At 45.2% G+C, this 19,219-nt stretch overlaps 1 protein-coding gene across 1 annotated transcript in view; it reads left to right on the plus strand.

Moving 5' to 3' along the window:
• Nucleotides 1-1,594: 1,594 nt before the first annotated feature.
• The window catches only part of LOC119435953 (platelet glycoprotein V), a 172,060-nt gene continuing 154,435 nt past the window's right edge, over nt 1,595-19,219 (plus strand). Inside the window, exon 1 of the mRNA XM_037702662.2 lies at nt 1,595-1,708. The gene's annotated coding sequence lies outside the window, so the exon portion shown is untranslated. The remainder of the gene's footprint in view (nt 1,709-19,219) is intronic.

The raw sequence follows: 19,219 nt of genomic DNA on the forward strand, positions 1-19,219 counted from the left end.
CGTTACCTAAAGGAAACTCGCAATCAGGAAAATGACTTAATTAATACTGCTCCCTCATTTATGTCCAGTTACACCAGCTGAACCGCGCCAACTGTTACACATGACTATAGTGTACTAGATTCTAGTAATCTAGTACACTACACACATGGCGGAGAAAAAAACTTCCCACCACTCCCTAACACCTCCAACGTCTATCGAAAACATGGAACTGCAGCGGAGAGTCACAGTATACTTATATTGCATAGGTGTCACATAGCGTCATTCTCATTGTGAAGTAGGACTAACGAAGAGCGAATATATATATGGTACACTGTATAGTCGCTGCAAACATCTTTAAACATTTCCTTAGACAACACGAACGGAGTCGGAAGTGTTTGTACTTGTGCGAGCCTTGTCGTGACGTTAAACTTAGCACTAGGATAAGAGTTGATGCCATTCTAGAATACTTTCTTTAGCACCGAAATGCACAGCGTACACCGAGCACAAATTCAGAAGATTAAAACCTTCGAGGAAGGCATAAAAAGGTGCCATCAGTGAGCCAAATCAGTCTAAAAAGAGCGCGTTCATGCGTTGCTCCGGCGGATATCCCCGCATACATGGTATTCAATGTCTTTCTTCCTGTTTGTTTCCTTAGTTTCTTCCAACCAATTTTTGTAGGTCGTTATTTGTTTGTTTTAAATGTGCTAGCTACTCATGCTGAAGACCAAGCAACTATCTGCCGCGTAAAAATACATTTCATTGATTCATTAATTCTCTCTCTCTTATTTATTTATTTTGCAAACGAGGTACAACTTTGCACCTCGCAATGAGAACTTCTTGTTTCTTTTTTTCTTCGAGAGGAAAGGAAGTATTGAAGACAGGTTTCTTTCTGCTCATTTATAAGGCAACTGCTGCCGTTGAAGCACTTGATCATTCAAGCACACACAGAGAGATAGAGAGAGAAACGAAGAAGGAAAGGAAGGGAGGTTAACCAAGGGCATGCCCGGTTGGCTACCCTACACTTGGGGAGAGGGAAAGGGGAAGACTAGAGAAGGAGAGAAAAGAAAAATAATAGTCAGCGTTCGCAGAGTCAGTCACAGAGGAATCTCCGCTGTCACAAGCGTTCGTATAATCCAGTATCCTTGCAGAAGGGCTTTTGTGGCCTTTTGCATGAAAGAATGCATAGGCCATGGTCCCTTTTCTTCCAAGAGCGCTCTGTTATCTAACACGTTGAGTTTAGCTTGGAGAGTACGTCGTTGAGTGTCAAAGGATGGGCAGTGAAAGAGAAGATGCTCTAGAGTCTCATCGCACCCGCACAAATTGCACGCCACCTCCCTACCTGCCCTGGCGGCTGTTCTCTCGCTTCGTGTCCACAAGTTGTCCGTCGACGTCGGCCGGTTTTTTGATCGGGACTCCACCCTTGGCCAACTCTCCCGAGTCCCCGAAATCATTGCCTCCCTGCCTTTGTTGTGCGCGCTCCTCCGACGATAGAGCGGGCGACAGGGAGCGGTGAGAGGGGCTCCTCTTGCCCTCCTCCTCTGTCGGCGGGGCCCAGCGTAATCGCGCACCGCGTGCGCTCCTCTTGTGCGCCGCTCCTCAGACCGGCTGGTAGACGCGACGCGCTCGCACGGCCCGGGTGCGCGCTCCGGACTGTTGTTCCCCTCTCGCCTTCCCCACAGCCGCCTCGCGGATCGGAGTCGCGACTTCGCGCGCCGCACCATTCGTCAAGGTAAGCGTTGGCAATGATCACCATATCCCGCCCGAGGCCGCCGGCTGTCGGAACTCGGAACGATTCATTTTGTGTGTCAGGCAGGCTGAGCGAAATAGGCACGCATTGGCCGAGCTATGAGCTCGCGCGGTTTATATAAAGCCGTCACTCGGCTTTAGCGAACTCCCGTGTTTGGGCCGTTGGCGATCACAAGCACGGGAGTTAGCGCGTACCGCCAATTTCGTCTCCTTTGCTTTGAGCGCCATTTCAGAAAGTGAACGAAAAAGTTGTAACGAACAGAAAAGAAAGTCGTCTGTTGACTGCAAGAAGGAAGGGGCGGGAGGTATTGTGGCGCGTGCCGTCATTGGCGCCTGGTCCATCAACAGGCAAAATAGATGTTTGCGTCATTCGCATGTGTGCTTTAAGGTATTTGAGAACAGCACGAGTACGACCTAATGTCAGCGACGAGAGGTAAACATCGAGTAAATTGTCATCTCACGCTTGGCACATGTTAAATAGCCAAAACAATGACACCAACCTGAGGGCCTCAGTTCGTTTCAAGCGGCATTCAGTTAAGATGGTCAAAAGCATGCGCTTTATTTGTTTGCTTGTTTGTTTAATTGATTGATTGATTAGAGCAATAGAACAGCAGGAAGCAGGAGCCCGGAGAGACTTACTATAGACATACCTCGTCGTGCGAAACACGTGAAGACGTAATGCGATTTTTTTTAGCAGAGATGGTTCAGTGCATGACGCGCTTTGTGGCTTATATGGAGAGGCGGTTTTGCACAAATTCATTGTGCTGGTGCTATTTTGATAGAGTGCTGTAAGGTTCTTCCGGAAGCAATGTTTTGAATATTTCGTATATCCTGCGCCTCATGAAGCGGAATCCTGTTTTCATCGCTTTAAATCTAAACACCACTAATCGGCTCACAAGGCGATGAAAGCTGTTTTGTGCTTGATGACGACTGGCCCGTGCGAATGGCTCTGACTGCGTCCCATTGTGTCTGTGCGCGTGCCCGCATTCGCCGCGTCTTTCCTTCCTCTCTTTCTCTACTTTAATTAAATAATTTATTAATTATTTCATTACCCTTACCCCTGACCCTCACCGATGCTGAGGCTACTGAGTTATACTTGGGATTAATGTTCATTCCCTTTCCCTCTTCTTTCAATGTAATGTAGCCAACCATGGTCGCTTTTTGGTCAACATCTATGCCTTCTCGCTCTATAAACTTACAAGATCTCATAGTACTTACACTTTTCCTCGTAACTGAGAATCGAGTGTTAAATTTCAACAAAATGCAGCGTTTGTGTTTCTCCCATACTCAGGTGCCTAAATTAAGCGCAGCGGCAGAACAGATACGTGGGCGCTTACATCTTGTAAAATGTGCGTCGAGTGCCGTTTATTGACCTTGAAGACAAATAGCTTCTGCCGTAAAAGAATAACATAGTATACTTGTGATAATGTTAAAAGAATAGCAACCACGTTTCTACTTCTTTATTAATTGTGACATAATAAAAGTTTCGTCGCCAGAAAACCTATTTATCTAGTAATATGCTGCTCAAGAGACTGTAGAGAGTTTTCCAGCGCATTAATAAAAAAAATTACCACAAAGTTCACTAACCAGTATATATGTAAGAAAACAATAATTTTAGTACATATCTTCAATTACGTTTTGTTATTTTTCGAAATATTTGGGAATAGTGTGAATATTGCGCGTTTTGCTGCCCTGTAGACGTACTAATGAGCAGAGAGAGAGAAAAAAAACCAGAGGTGAAAGTCAGAGAGGTTAACCAGATTAAGTTGGCTAAATCTAATGGGCGGGATTACATATTTAGATGTGCTTTTGCCCCCTGGTTAATCGTGAAAAGCAAAACCATCATAGCTCTATTAAGAGGTGCAGCGACAGTATGTAGCTAATGCAGTTAATCTACTTCAAGGCTCCTCAGCAATAATGTGGCATGCAGTGCTTCTAATCGTTCAACATGACAAGTGCTCGAGTATTCCACGACATTCGACAAGCGCCACACATATCAGGAATGAAGAAAGAAAGTGATCCTTTCTCCCGTATCCGGAAGTATACGTATGAACACGGAATGGTTGTTATGAAATACCTTGCACACCCAGCTTATATCTCCAACATGTCTTGATGATGCACATCGCATCAATGCGATCAAGTGTACGGAACCATCAGGCATCGCCTTACTTTACTTTATTATAATTTTATTACCGTTCATTATTACCTCATTTTTCGCAACTCGTTTGTCCAGCGACCAACTAACCTTGGACTGGCACTTTGTCGTCGTGTCTCCCTCGTCTAACTATTTCGAACATGCGCTGGCACCGATGAGCACGTAGCTTAGTCTGTCGAGCTATAGCAACACTTTGGTTCTGAAGTTCGGGCAGCTTTGGGCCAACTATAGGTGTACAGGCTTGAAGGGAAGATCCTAGGACCTTGTTGGGCCTCGTGCGACTATACGATGCGCAGAGCCACAAAAACTCTGCTGCGTTTCTTGAGATGCACCTGCCGCCTATATGCTCGCTTGAGACTAACTGAACGGTGAACGCTTCATTGCGTGTGTGTGCGAGCACACTGTAAATTTCTCTCCTCCTTTTCATCTTTCAGTCCCCAGCCCAGGGCCGCCAACCGGGCTCAGCCTGGTCAACCTCCCTTATCACTTCTCTCCCTTGCACTTGATTTTGAGGCCCGCACCCTCGTCATTATTGACGGCACCTAGCGCCAGATCATTTATCAGTGTTTTCTGCCTAATCGTGTAGAAGAACACGTGTTTCCGACAGCCGGAGAAAACACGTCAACGTCCCTTTGTTTATGATTGCCGCCCGGGGGTTTGTTTAATTCCTTAAAGTAAACTATGGAGCGAAGTACACGTCTAACCCCGATGAACAGAGTCACTTATGTGTATAGCTCTACCATGTTATCTGTGTCCAGCTGGCTTCTATTGAGGAAAGTGACCTATGTAAGATTGTATTTATTGTTCACTGTGCCATTATTGCAACATTCCGGAAAGAAATAAGAAAACTAAAGTGCTTAGCTTAGTAAGTAGAGCATCGGTCTCAGGATCGACAGTTACTGGGTTTAATTCCCTTTTGGACAATTGGCGCACAGTTTGCATTTTGTGTTCCTAGAAAACGTATCGTCGAAATGTTCTTCAGTTCCTGCGAATGCACTCCTAGTTCACTCTGCTTTAGATTATAGCTACTTCAAACACATGGTCTGGTTACCTTATTCACTGTTTTAAAATCCGTAAATTTAGAACGAATGGTTATTGAAATGACAGTGGGACTCCTCAGCCATTACCTTCGGAGAACAAAACTGCTACAGTCACAAAGCTAGTGAGCTGTGAATGGAGCACTGATCACGATGCATTGCGAATGTTCACGTTTACGCGCTATTAATTTCACTCTGGCGAACAAGGGAACTGGAGGCCACTCGCTACACATGACAGCAGACTGCCGCATTCAAATGGATGCGGAATGGGCCCTGTGAGCGTCCATGTGAACATGCATCATCTCTCTGAATAGATCCCGCGACATCGTTCTCGGCAGCGGAACGCCATTGCCTCTGAGCCATCGCAACGCGCTTTTTTTTTTTTCGTCTTGAACCTATGACACACTTTCATATTGATTGTTAGATATGTTTTGAATGATGCGCAGGAATTGTGTAATTTATTTGCAAAACTGACAGACCTACATACATACAAACTGACATGCATACATACATACATACATACATACATACATACATACATACATACATACATACATACATACATACATACATACATACATACATACATACATACATACATACATACATACATACATACATACATCGAAAGGCACCGAAGTGTGCTTATATGCACATCGTTCTTTTTTTTAACTTTTATGCAGTTTGCCCGAAATCAATTTCTACTGGCCACAGAATATCATACGCAGCGTGTTGTTTTTGTGATCATTTTGGTGTTTCACACCATAAAGTGCCGTCTTCTTTAGGTGTGCAACAGTATAGGTGAGTGAGAAGGGAAGCCTCCCTGACGCGCGCCCACGCCCCCGACGTGAGGCGCATTGCGATCGCGCAATTTCCATTATAGAGGGGGGTGCTGCAGCACAAATTCTGGTCAGTGGCAGTTAAACAAGAACGAATTGTATAAGTGGGCGTCAATTCCAAGTTTTGAGCATCGCGCTTATTGACACGTTTACGTCCAGTAAACATGTCGTGTTTACTGCACACTTAATCCCTTTCACTTAATGAAATTCAGTATGGTAGGCGATATACTGACAATTTCCAAATCTTCTCTTGCTGATGAAACAAGGCAGTCATGTGCGCACACCAATCCCATGCATGCACACTTGTCCGCTGTACTTTTTCTTTTATTGATTGTTGATCATTGAATGTTGATCACGGGCATTGCCGGCTGCTACTCCATTTTCCTTGGCTAAATAATAGATCGGCATTCATTGGCCGACTGAAAAATAAATACAAAAATAAAAGCAATGAAAATTCAAACAGCCACATTGCACAACACAGGAGATAGAATTTACCCAGTAAGTCGAAACGCATTCATCTACAGAAATAAAAAAAAGAAAAGATAACGACAAAGAAATGCACGCGATCACTAATATCGCCGGCTTAACGTGCGCACAGCGGACATCAAAGTACGCACAAGATACATCGAGAACTATATATCACTTTCGAGCACGTTTAAGGGCACGCTTTGCACAAACATTACGACCGTGGTTTGATTATTCTTTCTTTCCTTCAGTTTATTCTTGAAGTACAGCGATTGGGTTAGAGATAGTATACAGACGAGTGTCCCAAAGTGAAAGACTGCAACATCACCCCATTATTCATGTTAAGTACCAAGCGCTTTATCGTGGAGCTTGCGCTTGCACGTAATGCAAAAGTCCGCGCGAGCGACAATGCTAGGCAAGTTGCACGAAAGGAACCAAGCCTGCTTTAGGTTCCAATTTCTTTTATTACGGCAATGTGCCACACTCGCGCGTCACTATTAAAAATTCGCAACTATACACTAAGACGCATATTACAAGGTCTGTGTGTTTATAAGTTAGTTGTGCTCCGATCCGCCGCTGTCGCATAGCGAATACGGTATTTTCCGAGCGAGTGATAATTTTATTAGGCCTCCAGTTAGATCTACGGTCGCCGCGGGCGCATTCTAACGGGGATGGGAATGACAAAAACGGCTGTGTACACTGGTGATACCGAGAACGTTAGAAAACCCCAGGTGAGACTTAGACCGTGGACCTCCATTGCAGCGTTCCTTACGGCCCACGAGTAGGTTAGACACGTTAAACCCCACAAATTAATATTAATAACGTTGTTGAGCATCAAAGGTACCGTGTGGATGTTCCCAGTCACGTGTTGGCGTAGTTCCAGGAAGACAGCAAAAGGAAGTAAGCGCTTAAACGACAAGGCGGCCGGGGGTCTGTTTAGTGGAACAACCCACAGCAGAGGGGGAAGAAAAAGAAAATGCCATCATATTCACTAACTAAATACAAACACATTACTTTATTGTCACAACAAGCACTACCTCCTTAGTAAGCGAAAATGGTAAAGTGATACTTAGTACTAGTCAATGCATGCTGAAGCTAGTAAATAGCACTAACTCAAGGACTCCCACTCTTAGTAAAAATATCGTTGTAAGTACTGACTGGATGTTAGCAATCGTTCATCGTGATATTCGCTACCTCGGTAGTGTAGTTATTAACGCAACTGAAATATAATTACCAATAATGCAGTCGGGCCTATTCGATTTTCAAGTGCCGCTTGAATTGTCATGTTATGTCGATCTTATTGTAAAAGGAAACCAAGGTAAAATACGATAGACGAGAACCATATTTCTTTGTTATATTCATTAAGCATCAATCATTGGTATACGTAATGATTATCAAGGACATTACGGCACAATGACTCCGGGTAACAAAGTACCACATAAGCCATCAAGCAACAATAAACAAGAACACACACAAACAGAACGACGACAAGGGTGCTTCGCGACACGCACTCTGAGCATGCTTCCAACCTCCGAAGCCAGTTTTCCCTAACTCGGATGAAAAAATTTCTCTAGATTTGCCTAGATTTGTGCAAAATGTGGTTGTTCAGTTCGTGAATTTGATTTCTGTAATGTTAAATGTTTTGAGTTATTCAAATGAGTGCCCATTTTATAGTTTAAGTTTATTTCTAAGCTCGTTTTAAAAGGCTCAAATGAAGCCACTGAACTCAACCTGAAATGATGTCGCAGTGAAAGTTGCGCTAACAACACGGCCTCTTATCTAGTTGAAGCCATATTCACAGAAAAAGATGACAGCACGAGTATATCGTTGTGTTGTCCAAAATTCTTTTGCACCTAGAGCGACGTGCGAAAATTACGCGGAACCTTATTCGAATTGTAAGATTGGCGCCGGACCTCCCCTTACGAATGTAAGCGTGTCGAAACAGTGTGCTACTGCACGACGGCACTGTAAAAATTACGAATGTTGTTGTTTTTCTTTCTTTTTTTTTTGCATGCTTGCACGTAATTTGCAGCAAATCACAAAATAAACGCAACTAATTTTTATCTTTCTCACAAAGTGAAACTCGCCCAAACCCATGAACACTGGGAGTCGGCCAAACTTGCTCTGCCTATGGGCGTTTTCAGGTGAATACGCGTGCATAGTCGGCTGTTCAGCACCACGACCACAATGTCGTGCTAGGTATATGTGTCCGGTTATGCCTAAATGTGTCCGTGCTGCTTTGTTTAATGTTCTCGCATGCATTGTTTAGCCGTTTACAGATAAAGCTTTAATTCAGAGTGTGCAGACATTTTCAGCACTGCTAGGGTTAAGAACGGCAAAATCGTACTAGCAGCCCTTGGTTAAGGACCCAGGGCATCCACGCCCTGTCGTTTGCTTGGCGAGATGTGTTCACTGCACTGCGATGCTAATGCGAAGGCAGTTTGAGGTGACTAGAATTAAAAAAAACACACTGTCACGTCAGCAGTTTAGCCGTTTCAATGTCCTAGCGCGGAATTTCCCTAGATTTGAATAAATTTCTTTATTTCCCTATACAAGGCTTAAATTTCTAGATCTAGGGAACATTTCCCTAGAGTTGGCAGCTCTGACTCTAAGAGCAATTTTAAGAATACTTATAGCCTTATTTTGGGGGAGCACATGTTGCACTGGTGAGCACCTATGCATTTTGATAAATAATTAAAATTTTTGTCCAAATTTCTATAGCCCACTGTCTCCGCATATGTGTGCTACGAAATCGCACGTAACTGTCAATCCAACATAATGAACGAAACTACAGTTTATCTAAATTTTCCATAAAATTCACAATCAGAGCATAATAGACCATCGCCAGACGAGGTGGGAGTGGCTTAGTAGTTATTTGGTGAAAACTAATATGAAGACTTTCTGGCTTGGAACAGCAGCTCTTACGCTACTAGTCTTACTATAGCTACTTGCTAGTACAGAACTAGTAAGGTCGCCCAAAACATAGTGAGCTAGTAAACGCATGCATTTACTAGCTATTTACTAACTTTATTTTTAAGAGCGTGGAACTTACTTTCGTGGGGTGTGCACCCGCGCGAAGTGATGCTGATCTGATGTTAACTCATTGCTTGTGTACGCTCGCGGGATACCGTTTAAAAAAGCCGAAACATGTGCACCGCAAAACTAAACAATGAATACAAAAGGTTGAGGTAGCTTACACTATACAGTTAAAGTTCAAGAGGTATAGGATACGATGGCTAAGCCTCTTAATAAACAACGACAACGGCACTGGAAAGCGTTCAAGGCGCTACTATGTTTCCCGGGATGAAGCTACTTGAAGAAGTAACTCCGAAACTCCAACCCGCATTTTTTCCCGATTGTGCTTTGTGCCTCACCTCCACCGCTGCAGGCTGGCAAACCTGACTTAACATTGGGTTGACCTTCCTGACTTTCCCAATTTCATCCATATCTTTTTATCTCTTCATCGTCGAAGAAGTCATAAATATTCATATCGCTTGTCAGAGGAAACGAGGTCGGCCAAAGTTGACAGAAGCTTATCTCTGAACGGAGGAAGTAACGGGAAATGAGGCTTCAAAGAAAAAATAAATAAATAAGAAAGACAAGAAAAAGAAAGAAAAAAAGCTTTGTAAATATGCGACTTGACACAAAAACGGGACACAGCTGTGCGAAGGACCACTGCAAAAGGGAGGCGTATCGAAACAGACGCCTTGATGTAGAGATTACTGAAACACGGATATTTAACGCTTCAGGACAGAAACGCACAGCACTATAACGTTAATTATTGTATCAATGCATTTACTATATAATTATTCTCCGTTACTTCCTATATAATAGCAATTCTGCCTATACTTACTCGACACTGGTGAATAGGATAAAGGCACAAGACTCTGCGTGTAATCGCGGAGGCGTTAAGGCTGGTAGCGCCGTACCCCACGCGTTTCGCTGTCCATGTGTGCACTCTAGCAGTGCCGGAACAGGGCCGTGCACTTTCAATATCGCGCAGGGCTTGTTCTGATAAAATAACTGAAGCACCGACTTTTAATACTGAAGGGCAACTTGTAAAAAAGTCCTCTACTGAGGGATATTAGAGGGAGCAGAGGAAAAGTCATATAAAAACACTTGATGTTGGGCTAGTGCGTACGGAATTTTCGAAGTTAATATCACTTCTCTGTGTGCGTTTCTTATGGCCAAGGTTTCTCGCGCTGTTTTCACACACACACACACACACACACCACACACACACACACACACACACACACACACACACACACACACACACACACACACACACACACACACACACACACACACACACACACACACACACACACATATATATATATATATATATATATATATATATATATATATATATATATAGCAGCATAGTTGGGCGAAATTTGCGCAGCCGCGGACACCATAGGCACACAAAGTTGCTCGTTTCTTATCAGGGCAGGTCATTTTCATATCATCACTATATAGAAAGGCGAGTAAAATCTGCAGTCACTTTCCTTGGAGTGCGAGCTTGCGAAATGAAATTCGTTTTATTGCATTTCAATAGAATTCGCATCTGTAAATATCCGTCTGATTTGAATCCGTCAGGATTCTGATGCGTGATTTGAATTTTATTGCGTCTATTCGCCATGTGGTGATGCGCAGGAGGAAATGGCGAGAATAGTCAGAGATAAAAAGACGTCCCTCCTCGACTCCTGAACTAAGTCCAGGAGGGACGGATGATGTGACGCGGCACTTTAGCGAAGGTGTGACTTAGCGCTATATATAGGTTGGGAGCGCAATAGAGTCGCCTTGTCTACTTTTCCATCTACTGATAATCGTGTGTGAAATAAGAGTAAGCATAAGGTATTAGAGCGCCCAGGTTATACCAGTTCGTAAGATAATTTTCGTTACATCTATGTACAACTCAAAGAGATTTAGTTGCGGGTGGCCACGGAATCACGCTGATCTGTTTTGGCACACGGGACGACAAAGAAGTCTGAGCTACCTGCTTCAGAAACATATATGTTTGATGCACAATTATCGCATCAAAGTAAGACGTGACAGTATGCAGCAATCTGCATGAGAGACGAAGTCAAAGGTTTACTATTTTCATCAGCTAACGGCGGTGACACTGGGCTTCCAAGTGGTGCGTAATGCAGCAACTTTGGTAAAGTTTCTATATCGCATGTCACACTTGGTGATACTCGCACTTCTCTGCTATTTGCCACAAATACCATTTGACCACCCACGAAACTTTCTGCATTATGCCAGTGTCTCTGAAGAATGCGCACGAAGGCTTATCACAAAAACACTCGTAAGAAAAGATAAAAAAACTATGCTCTACTTGATGTCCTCTATATTAGTTCCATGTTGCAGCGAATAAAATTTTGAGGGATGTTTTATTAAGATTCACTCTTTATATAATATAAACTAACAGGCACGTCCACTTGCGTTAAGATCGTCTCGTGAAAGTCACGTAAATAAAAAGCGGTGATGAACTAACTGTAAACGAGATGCACGTCTGTATCACAGAGCAGCTAATTCACGTGCATTTATCGTTGCAGTTGTTCTTTTGTTAGACAACATGCCTTGCGGCTACAAAGGTGAACGTCGACCGAAAGCAAAGGTGTCATTAATTTGATGCAAAGTCCCGCGCATTTTTGTAACTAGTTCTTTGAAATGCTCCTCTGAACGGCGAGCATACTGACTGGGCCCATGGGCGAAAGCCCCGACATAAACTTCCCCGAGAGAGTGGAAGCTATTAATGCCGCGCGCATCACCCCGAGGGCATTGTTGCAGTGTTGACTTTATAGCCACGGCCGCTATACATGACAAACACACATCTTGTGTGTTTGTGTGTGTGTTTTCATCGAGCGGCCTAGACGACGCACATGATAGCCTCCGTGGGAAAACTCCGAGACGGAGCTGAGGAAGCCGTCCGGCGGACGCACATGCAGTTGGGCCCAGGCGCTGCCGAACAATGCCAGAGGTTACAGCCACCGCGGCGCGCTTGGCTCTTAACTGTAAACTCTATGCTTTCCCTCACAGCTCCCCGGTGCCCTACACACTGAAGTGCCGAAGACTGCATTAAGCATGCATTGTTTGGGAAATAAAGATGATTTACGAACTGTTAGCGGCGTGGCGCTATTATCAGCCGCAGTTCCCCTTTCACATTTGAACGCCAGCCAAGTGGGCGGCTATTAAGGCGCCCCGCTTCGAGTGGCACCAGCAAGCAGCGCGAATCGGTGCGCGACGGAGCGCGGCTGCTGGGAGCGACGTCTTGTCAGCGCACAGCTGGCCGCGCACGTCACCCGTCCTGCGCACCCATTGTCAAGATCAGTGGCCACATTCTGCAGACGAGCAGGTCATTGTCGTGTTTACGGTGCGCGTAGTCTCTTTTTCTTTTTCCTTCCGAAGTTAAGTGCTCCGTGCTGCTTGTGGGAAACAGAGCGCGCTTTTTGCAAACGCTGTCAAAACGTGATTGCGTCGCGTTCTTTGCTGTCCCTCTTCAAGCGGATGACGCGGAAAGAGACGCAGAGCGCTGAAAGATGCTTGTCGGTCGGTATCACATAAGGAAAGCATAGGCGACTGGGAGATTTCATGGCGCTAACTAATGAACGTTTCTAGGTGGCGAACGGGAGCACTCAGTGAACTGCTCATAATGCGCTGTCGTCAGGGCTCGCGCCATACCTGGTGACGGCATTGAGGTGCTCCTGTGCACCTACTAGAAAACGCTGTAAGCCTTTGAACTCGCGCTCTCTGGGTTTTGAAAACAGTGCCTGAGAACACTGGTATTAGGAGAACTATCGTGTAGCCGTGTTTTTTTTTTTTTTTTCGTGCCATATATAGACTGCAATTCTAGGGACGTTCGTGTGCGTTGCAGAGAGGGTGCACATGAAGGATGAGTAAGCTACACTGGGGAGAAAAATGCGACGCTGCGAGGGAGAAAAGACGAGGAGGACAGACGGCAGAGTTGGCGCTCGCACACGCATGCGCTCGTTTATTCAGCATCCTGTCCCCTGTGGCTACTCAGGCTGGTGACCGTGGCACAGCTCCCGTAGATTTTTCCATCATCCGTGTACGAGGCCATGGTCTCAAAACGTCGCTCTCTTTAGGAGAAGGGACTTTTTCTTTATCTACGGCCGATGCCTAGGGAAGTCTTGCAGCAGTTAAAAGAAGCATGTCCTTATACGTCCTAATGAATTCATGCTGGTACAGCTCCTAATTCAATCAGAATGGTTGTTACGAAAATAAAAAGAAAGAGCGGCACATCGAGTGCATTCCCACGGGTAATTACGGTAAGGTTTCGAGAAGTGATTTCGACGACGATGGAACAGGCGCAGTGCCGCAGAGACGGAAGTATAGAATAAATGAAGGGAAACAAATTTTAAGGCTGCGGGCTAACACCGCCTTCGATAGTCATCGAAAACAGTGTTAAATTCATGTGCGGCAGTTCTCGCATGCATCGGCACTTTGAATCAGCTGCCTGTAGACTTGCTTGTCTACCCGACGACTTCGCGGTAGTCGGGCAACTGCAGCTGCCGCTTCTACACATTGTGAGAGGAAGGAAGTGCAGCCTCTCATAGTCACAAGAGAAGTCGTCGAACGCAGGCTAAGAGAGATATATTGTCTTTATTGCAAGCCGTTGATGTTTGCCTGGCTGACGGCCTGACATGCTATATACCATTTTGGTGTTGCGTGAAAGATACGACGCACGAAATTATCACACAAACACACATACGGTGCATACACCCCTCTAGACACGCACACACTCGAACTGATCATTAAAGTCTGATTTGGCCCGTGGCGAAACACTGCTAGCGCACTGCGTGCCGCGAAAGCGCTTCTAACACGGGCTTATTGCTTATACCGTATTCTGTGGGTTAGCTGAATGAGTTTCTTCGGATTCCTTAAAATACCCCTGTATTAAGTGCACCGATATTAAACCACTAATCTCAATATCCACCAAGCAGAAGTAACGCTTATGTCTTTATGCTATCCGAAAGCGTCCAAAAAAAAAAAAAAATATTGCCGCAGCAACTTCTAATTGGTTCGCCTGTGCGCGCGCTTTCTTGTTGGGTTAGTAGAAAAGGTGTCACATCAAGGTTACCATTTTTCTCTCTTTATTTCATTTCTTTCTTTCTTTGTTTTCCGAAATCGTGAAATTTATCTTGAATAGTAAACGAGATGTATAAAAAATTACGGTGTATGGCATAAATGTTTCTTCGTTTTCAAGTGTTGAGATATGTAGCCATCTCGCTATAACTCTTTCCGTGCACGACAGAGCGACACGTGAGAGCGCGTTGGGCAGATAATCTCCCGTACGTCCTGTCCGACATCGCGTTGCCTTCTCCAGAGGCCCGAGGTACGTGCGTTCGGCGCGCACGCGCCCTGTCTCGGCAGTCGCGGCTGCATGATGACGGTGAGGATTTAATGGCATCCCCTTTGAAACAGGGCCGCGACAAATAGTCACCTAGCCTGCTTGATTCAATCAGGTATGCTATATCATATGTATACATGTTTTTTATCTAGCATTTTTGCATATATGTCCTTAATCTCTATCGTTACCCCCCCCCCTTACAAATCTACCTTGTACCGCTACATATGACTGTAAGAGATCCGGTTGTGTCAATCTCATCCCTGCTTTTTTTTTTTTTCACCAATACTCTAAACGTCCCTTGCTTATCTCTACGGCTGATCTGTTGATGTTTCCTTCCACTTTAAATCCCAGCGCTTCTGGAAGGAGTACGTTGTTACCTAAGGGTCTCACTGGGTGAATCCCTTCGCATTCCATTAGGATGCACTGAGTCGTCTCCGGATTTTTGCTGCAGCACACACACGCCTCATCCAGTTTCAAATATTTGCTCCGGTATGTTTTTGTCCTTAGGCAACCGGCTCGAGCCTCAAATAGCAAGGCACTATACCCTTTGTGTTATCGTACAGATTTTCCCTTCTAATTTGTTTCTTCTCATTCTCGTAAATCTCCGTGGTTGTTTTTGTTTCCATTCTTTGCATCCAATTCACTGTCTCTGTTTCTCTCACTTTCTTTTTGATGACTCCTGGTTGTCTATTTACACTTTCAGTTACCCTGTACTTGGTTGCTAACTTTCTTGACCTCTTCCTTCATTCTGTGTCAACACTTTTCAGGTACAGATACATGTGGTGTCGGAAGTGGTGCCACCTAGTGGTCATGCACTTCATCCCATCCACCGCTTTCTGAGCGACTAGGACTATACATACTATATATACGAAAGTACGAAATTGGGGTAGTAGTTGGCGTGCAAATACCATGGCGAACAGCGCAGGAGGCGGTACGACAATACAAGAAAGACGAAACACAGCGTATGTGTTCCGTCTTTCTTTTCTTGTCGTGCTGTCTGCGCCGTTCGCCATGGCACTGCATACTACGCGCACACACTATATGGTAACACACTGAGCGCGCGCGGTGGGTGACTAACGTGCCATATCTGACCATTGACCGCGCCCCTACCATGTGCCGAACACTTTCCGACGCCCCCGACAACGCAGGCCACACAGCGGTGGATCTATAAATGCCAGTGTGTGGCGCGTGCTTTTCGCTTTTTGAGGGCGACATGCCGCGTATCTTATCTCTATAGTGTTAAAACAAATTTGCACATTCATAACGGAAATGGGGTGCGAGCAGACCCGGACGAATCGAAGAAGCTCGAGCGCTGTGCACTTTAGGAAATGCACTGTAGAAAGATATCAATTTAAGCTGTAGATTTGTATAGATAACATCTCCGGAATACTGTAAATCGGTCTTACTGCGAACTGATAGCTACTTGGAAAATCAGGAAAGACGCGACAACGAATGAAGGGTGTACGGCGACGCGCCTTGAAATTCCCGCGCAGCTTCTCGATACGTCGTTGATTTGACAGCGTCTCTGCTCTGCTAGTTAAATGTTTGATAAATAAATAAACAAACAATTAATTAATAATTATTAATTTTCTACGCTATTCATCAACGTTCCCTCGCCAAAGAAACGAAACAAATTGTGACAAGATACTCTAATGGTTAAAAATAACTTAATGGTTCTCCTTTGTCAACCTTATAGATTCGCACGACGCATGTTTTCGATATATATATTGCCGCCGCACCAGAACAGCTATTAACAAAGAATTTTGCTGAAAACTGCACTTTCTTTCTTCGGTTCTGTCGCACTTTCTTTCGGAGGTCCTCACACGCTAACGAGTTCCCAAATATTTCTGCGGGAAATTAGTTTATAGCTGTTTCGCATGCCACTACAAGGGAAACTATGGTAATCTGCTCGAAATGTGGCAGTGAGCGGAAGTATATGATTGGTTGCATAGTCGATAGGCGCATGTGTATTTCACCATGGCAAGGGGCCTCATTACTCAGAAAAGTACTTTAGATTTTCTAATTTTATTGTGGAAACGTCGTTTCCATGTACGTGAATGTAATTAATCGTTTCATACCTCTATAGCTGGGTCGTGCCTGCATGACACGGTGAACTATATACACTGCCCCTTCAACGAACCTCTTTATCCCTTTTTAAGAAACTTCCTTTGGGGCATGCAGCCGCCACCTTTCGCGAGCTTTTTCACATCAATCTGCCGCGGTCATATTTCATTCATCAGGAGGGCGTTTTACTGTTTGCCCTTGCACTTGCTCAGTCAAACCTCGCGGTTTCTCTCTGCAGAGCTCGGTTGTACGTAGCAACACGCCTAAACCCACACTATTTCGTGTATTTCCATGCTGTATATTTTTAGGGCCAGAACACTCCAAGAAAAAAATCGGCCGCACGTATTGCCAGGCGTAGATAAAAAAAAAAAGATATATAAATTGAAACGCAGTCGAAGCCTCCGTGTCCTGCTGTGCGGGAGCCAAATGTTGCGCACGCACGCGCATCGTTCGCACGGCGTTTTTGAGTGAGCACCGCCGTCGGTGCGTGTAACTGCTTGCTCCGGCGACGGGTGCGACTGCGCTTGTCTCGTCTCGTTCTTAACACCCGAGTGCGCTCCCCTCGCTCCTTGGTCATTCATTCTTTTGTTGAACTCGTCTGTATATATGTACACGCGGCATTCCAATGTCGTTGCCGCGTATATGTGTACAGTGTGTACTATAAGAATACGCCGCGTGCCATGTGTCGAGTATGACGCGTCGCGTGCCACACCAGTTGCAAACATAGCTGGGCGGAATCGCTCCGCGGTCTAGCGCCGGCACCCTTGGCCCCCGTGGCCTTCCTTTGTCGCGCGCGCGCGCGGCGAGAGACTTTGACGCATCGAGCCCCCGCGCGTAACGAGCACAGCGCAGAGGCGCGCCCGGCTCGCGCGGCACCTCGTCCTCCCCGAGGAGTCGCGCAAGCCCGCGCAGGGTGTCTCCTCTGTCCCCCGCTTTTGTTTTTAGAAGAGGAGCGCGACAGCTGCTTCGCCGACGGCGGAGCAGCGAGCTGCGGAACCGCGCCCGCGTGTTCGTTCCTCGGGACTTGTTCAAAAGTTGAAGAGTCGCAGCCGCACCGCGCAGACCCCTCGCGCGGTCGGGGCGTGTCTGTCGAGAAAAAAGAGGCGTGCAGCAGGGACGCGCGGCTTGCGGGTCACGGGCGTTCGCAAGAACAGAGAAATTACGAAAGAAAACTCGGTCGCTTATCGCACATGCTCGATGCACCGCTGCGCATGCCACCGCGTATGTGTGAGCATGACATGTGTGCTCGAGGAGGGAAAGGTTTTGTGTGAAAGACTCACGGAAGGGATTTCCTCGAGTAAGCTATTTCTTTCTTTCTTTTTTTTTTTTTTTTGTCGGCGTAAGCTTTTCGATTTCTTTTTTCCACATTTACTCTTGGGACAGAACACACGGAGAGAAAAATTGGCGCTGAGCGTATGAAAAGTGTGCCTGCAGACTGCTCCGACGTGCGTCTTTCCATCACACGAACGCGCGATTGGTCTCCGAATCGCTGTCCGTTTTCTCGCCCGCCGGACAGAGCTGCCCATCGATCCTTAGCGCGAAAGTGCGTGCCGGAGAGGCGCATATTGCGTTTCGCAGTGCATATATGGCAGTGCTCGGAGCGGCCTCCTCTTAGAACACGTTCGCCGCACGATCTTTAGGCGCCGAGCAACTCGAGTTGCAGAAGTAAGCAAAACACAGCTCTCTCGGCTCTAAGTGGTGTAACTGCTTAATAGACGTCATTAGACAAGGCGTTCAGATTTCGATGCCGCGTTCAGCATTATTTCCGCGCGCATAGCGTTTGCTTCTGGCGCTCCTAATTTGAATGGCGAAAGTTTGCAAGGTGAATACGCTGAGCAGCTATGTCCTTCAAATGCCACTAAAAACTGGCAGCAGAAACGAGAAAGTAACCACGCCATGTGCTGAGCTGGTATTATTATTATTATTATTATTATTATTATTATTATTATTATTATTATTATTATTATTATTATTATTATTATTATTATTATTATTATTATTATTATTATTATTATTAATCATGAAACATATATAAACATCACAAAGAGGCACAGAGAAGAAGAAAGGGATAAAGGAAGAAAAAAAAAAAGAAGATAGTCACACCGCAAAACATCACATAGCTACACGCAAAGTAAGCATTACAGCCGAGAGTCTAGTGCCGTGGTTGGCGAAAATTCCAGCCCAGCTTTGTGAGCCTCATTTGGATAAAAAGAAAAAAAAATAATTGCTCAGTCTTTCGGTTTTGGCACAAAAAGAGTGATCTAAAAAATATTTCTCTCTCTCCCCGTCTTATACTATATTTGAAGCGAAGCAGAGGGAAGCTGCACCTTCGTGTCAGTTGAGAAAATAGTGTCGTGCTCTTTTTACGAAATATTTTTGCTAGCCACGTGTACGTAACGACATGGTAGTCTTTTGGAACAATGCTAATCTTTTATAGAACCTGGATGAGCGACAACACTCACTGAACAGGGTCCCAGGCCCTCGGCATGAGGCCGCATCTTGTAGCGATTCTTTTCGTTTTCCATTCTTTTTCTAATAATTCATTTGCTAGCCCCCC

The sequence above is a fragment of the Dermacentor silvarum genome, chromosome 1 (genome assembly GCF_013339745.2).
Source record: "Dermacentor silvarum isolate Dsil-2018 chromosome 1, BIME_Dsil_1.4, whole genome shotgun sequence".
Classification (NCBI taxonomy): Eukaryota; Metazoa; Arthropoda; class Arachnida; order Ixodida; family Ixodidae; genus Dermacentor; species Dermacentor silvarum.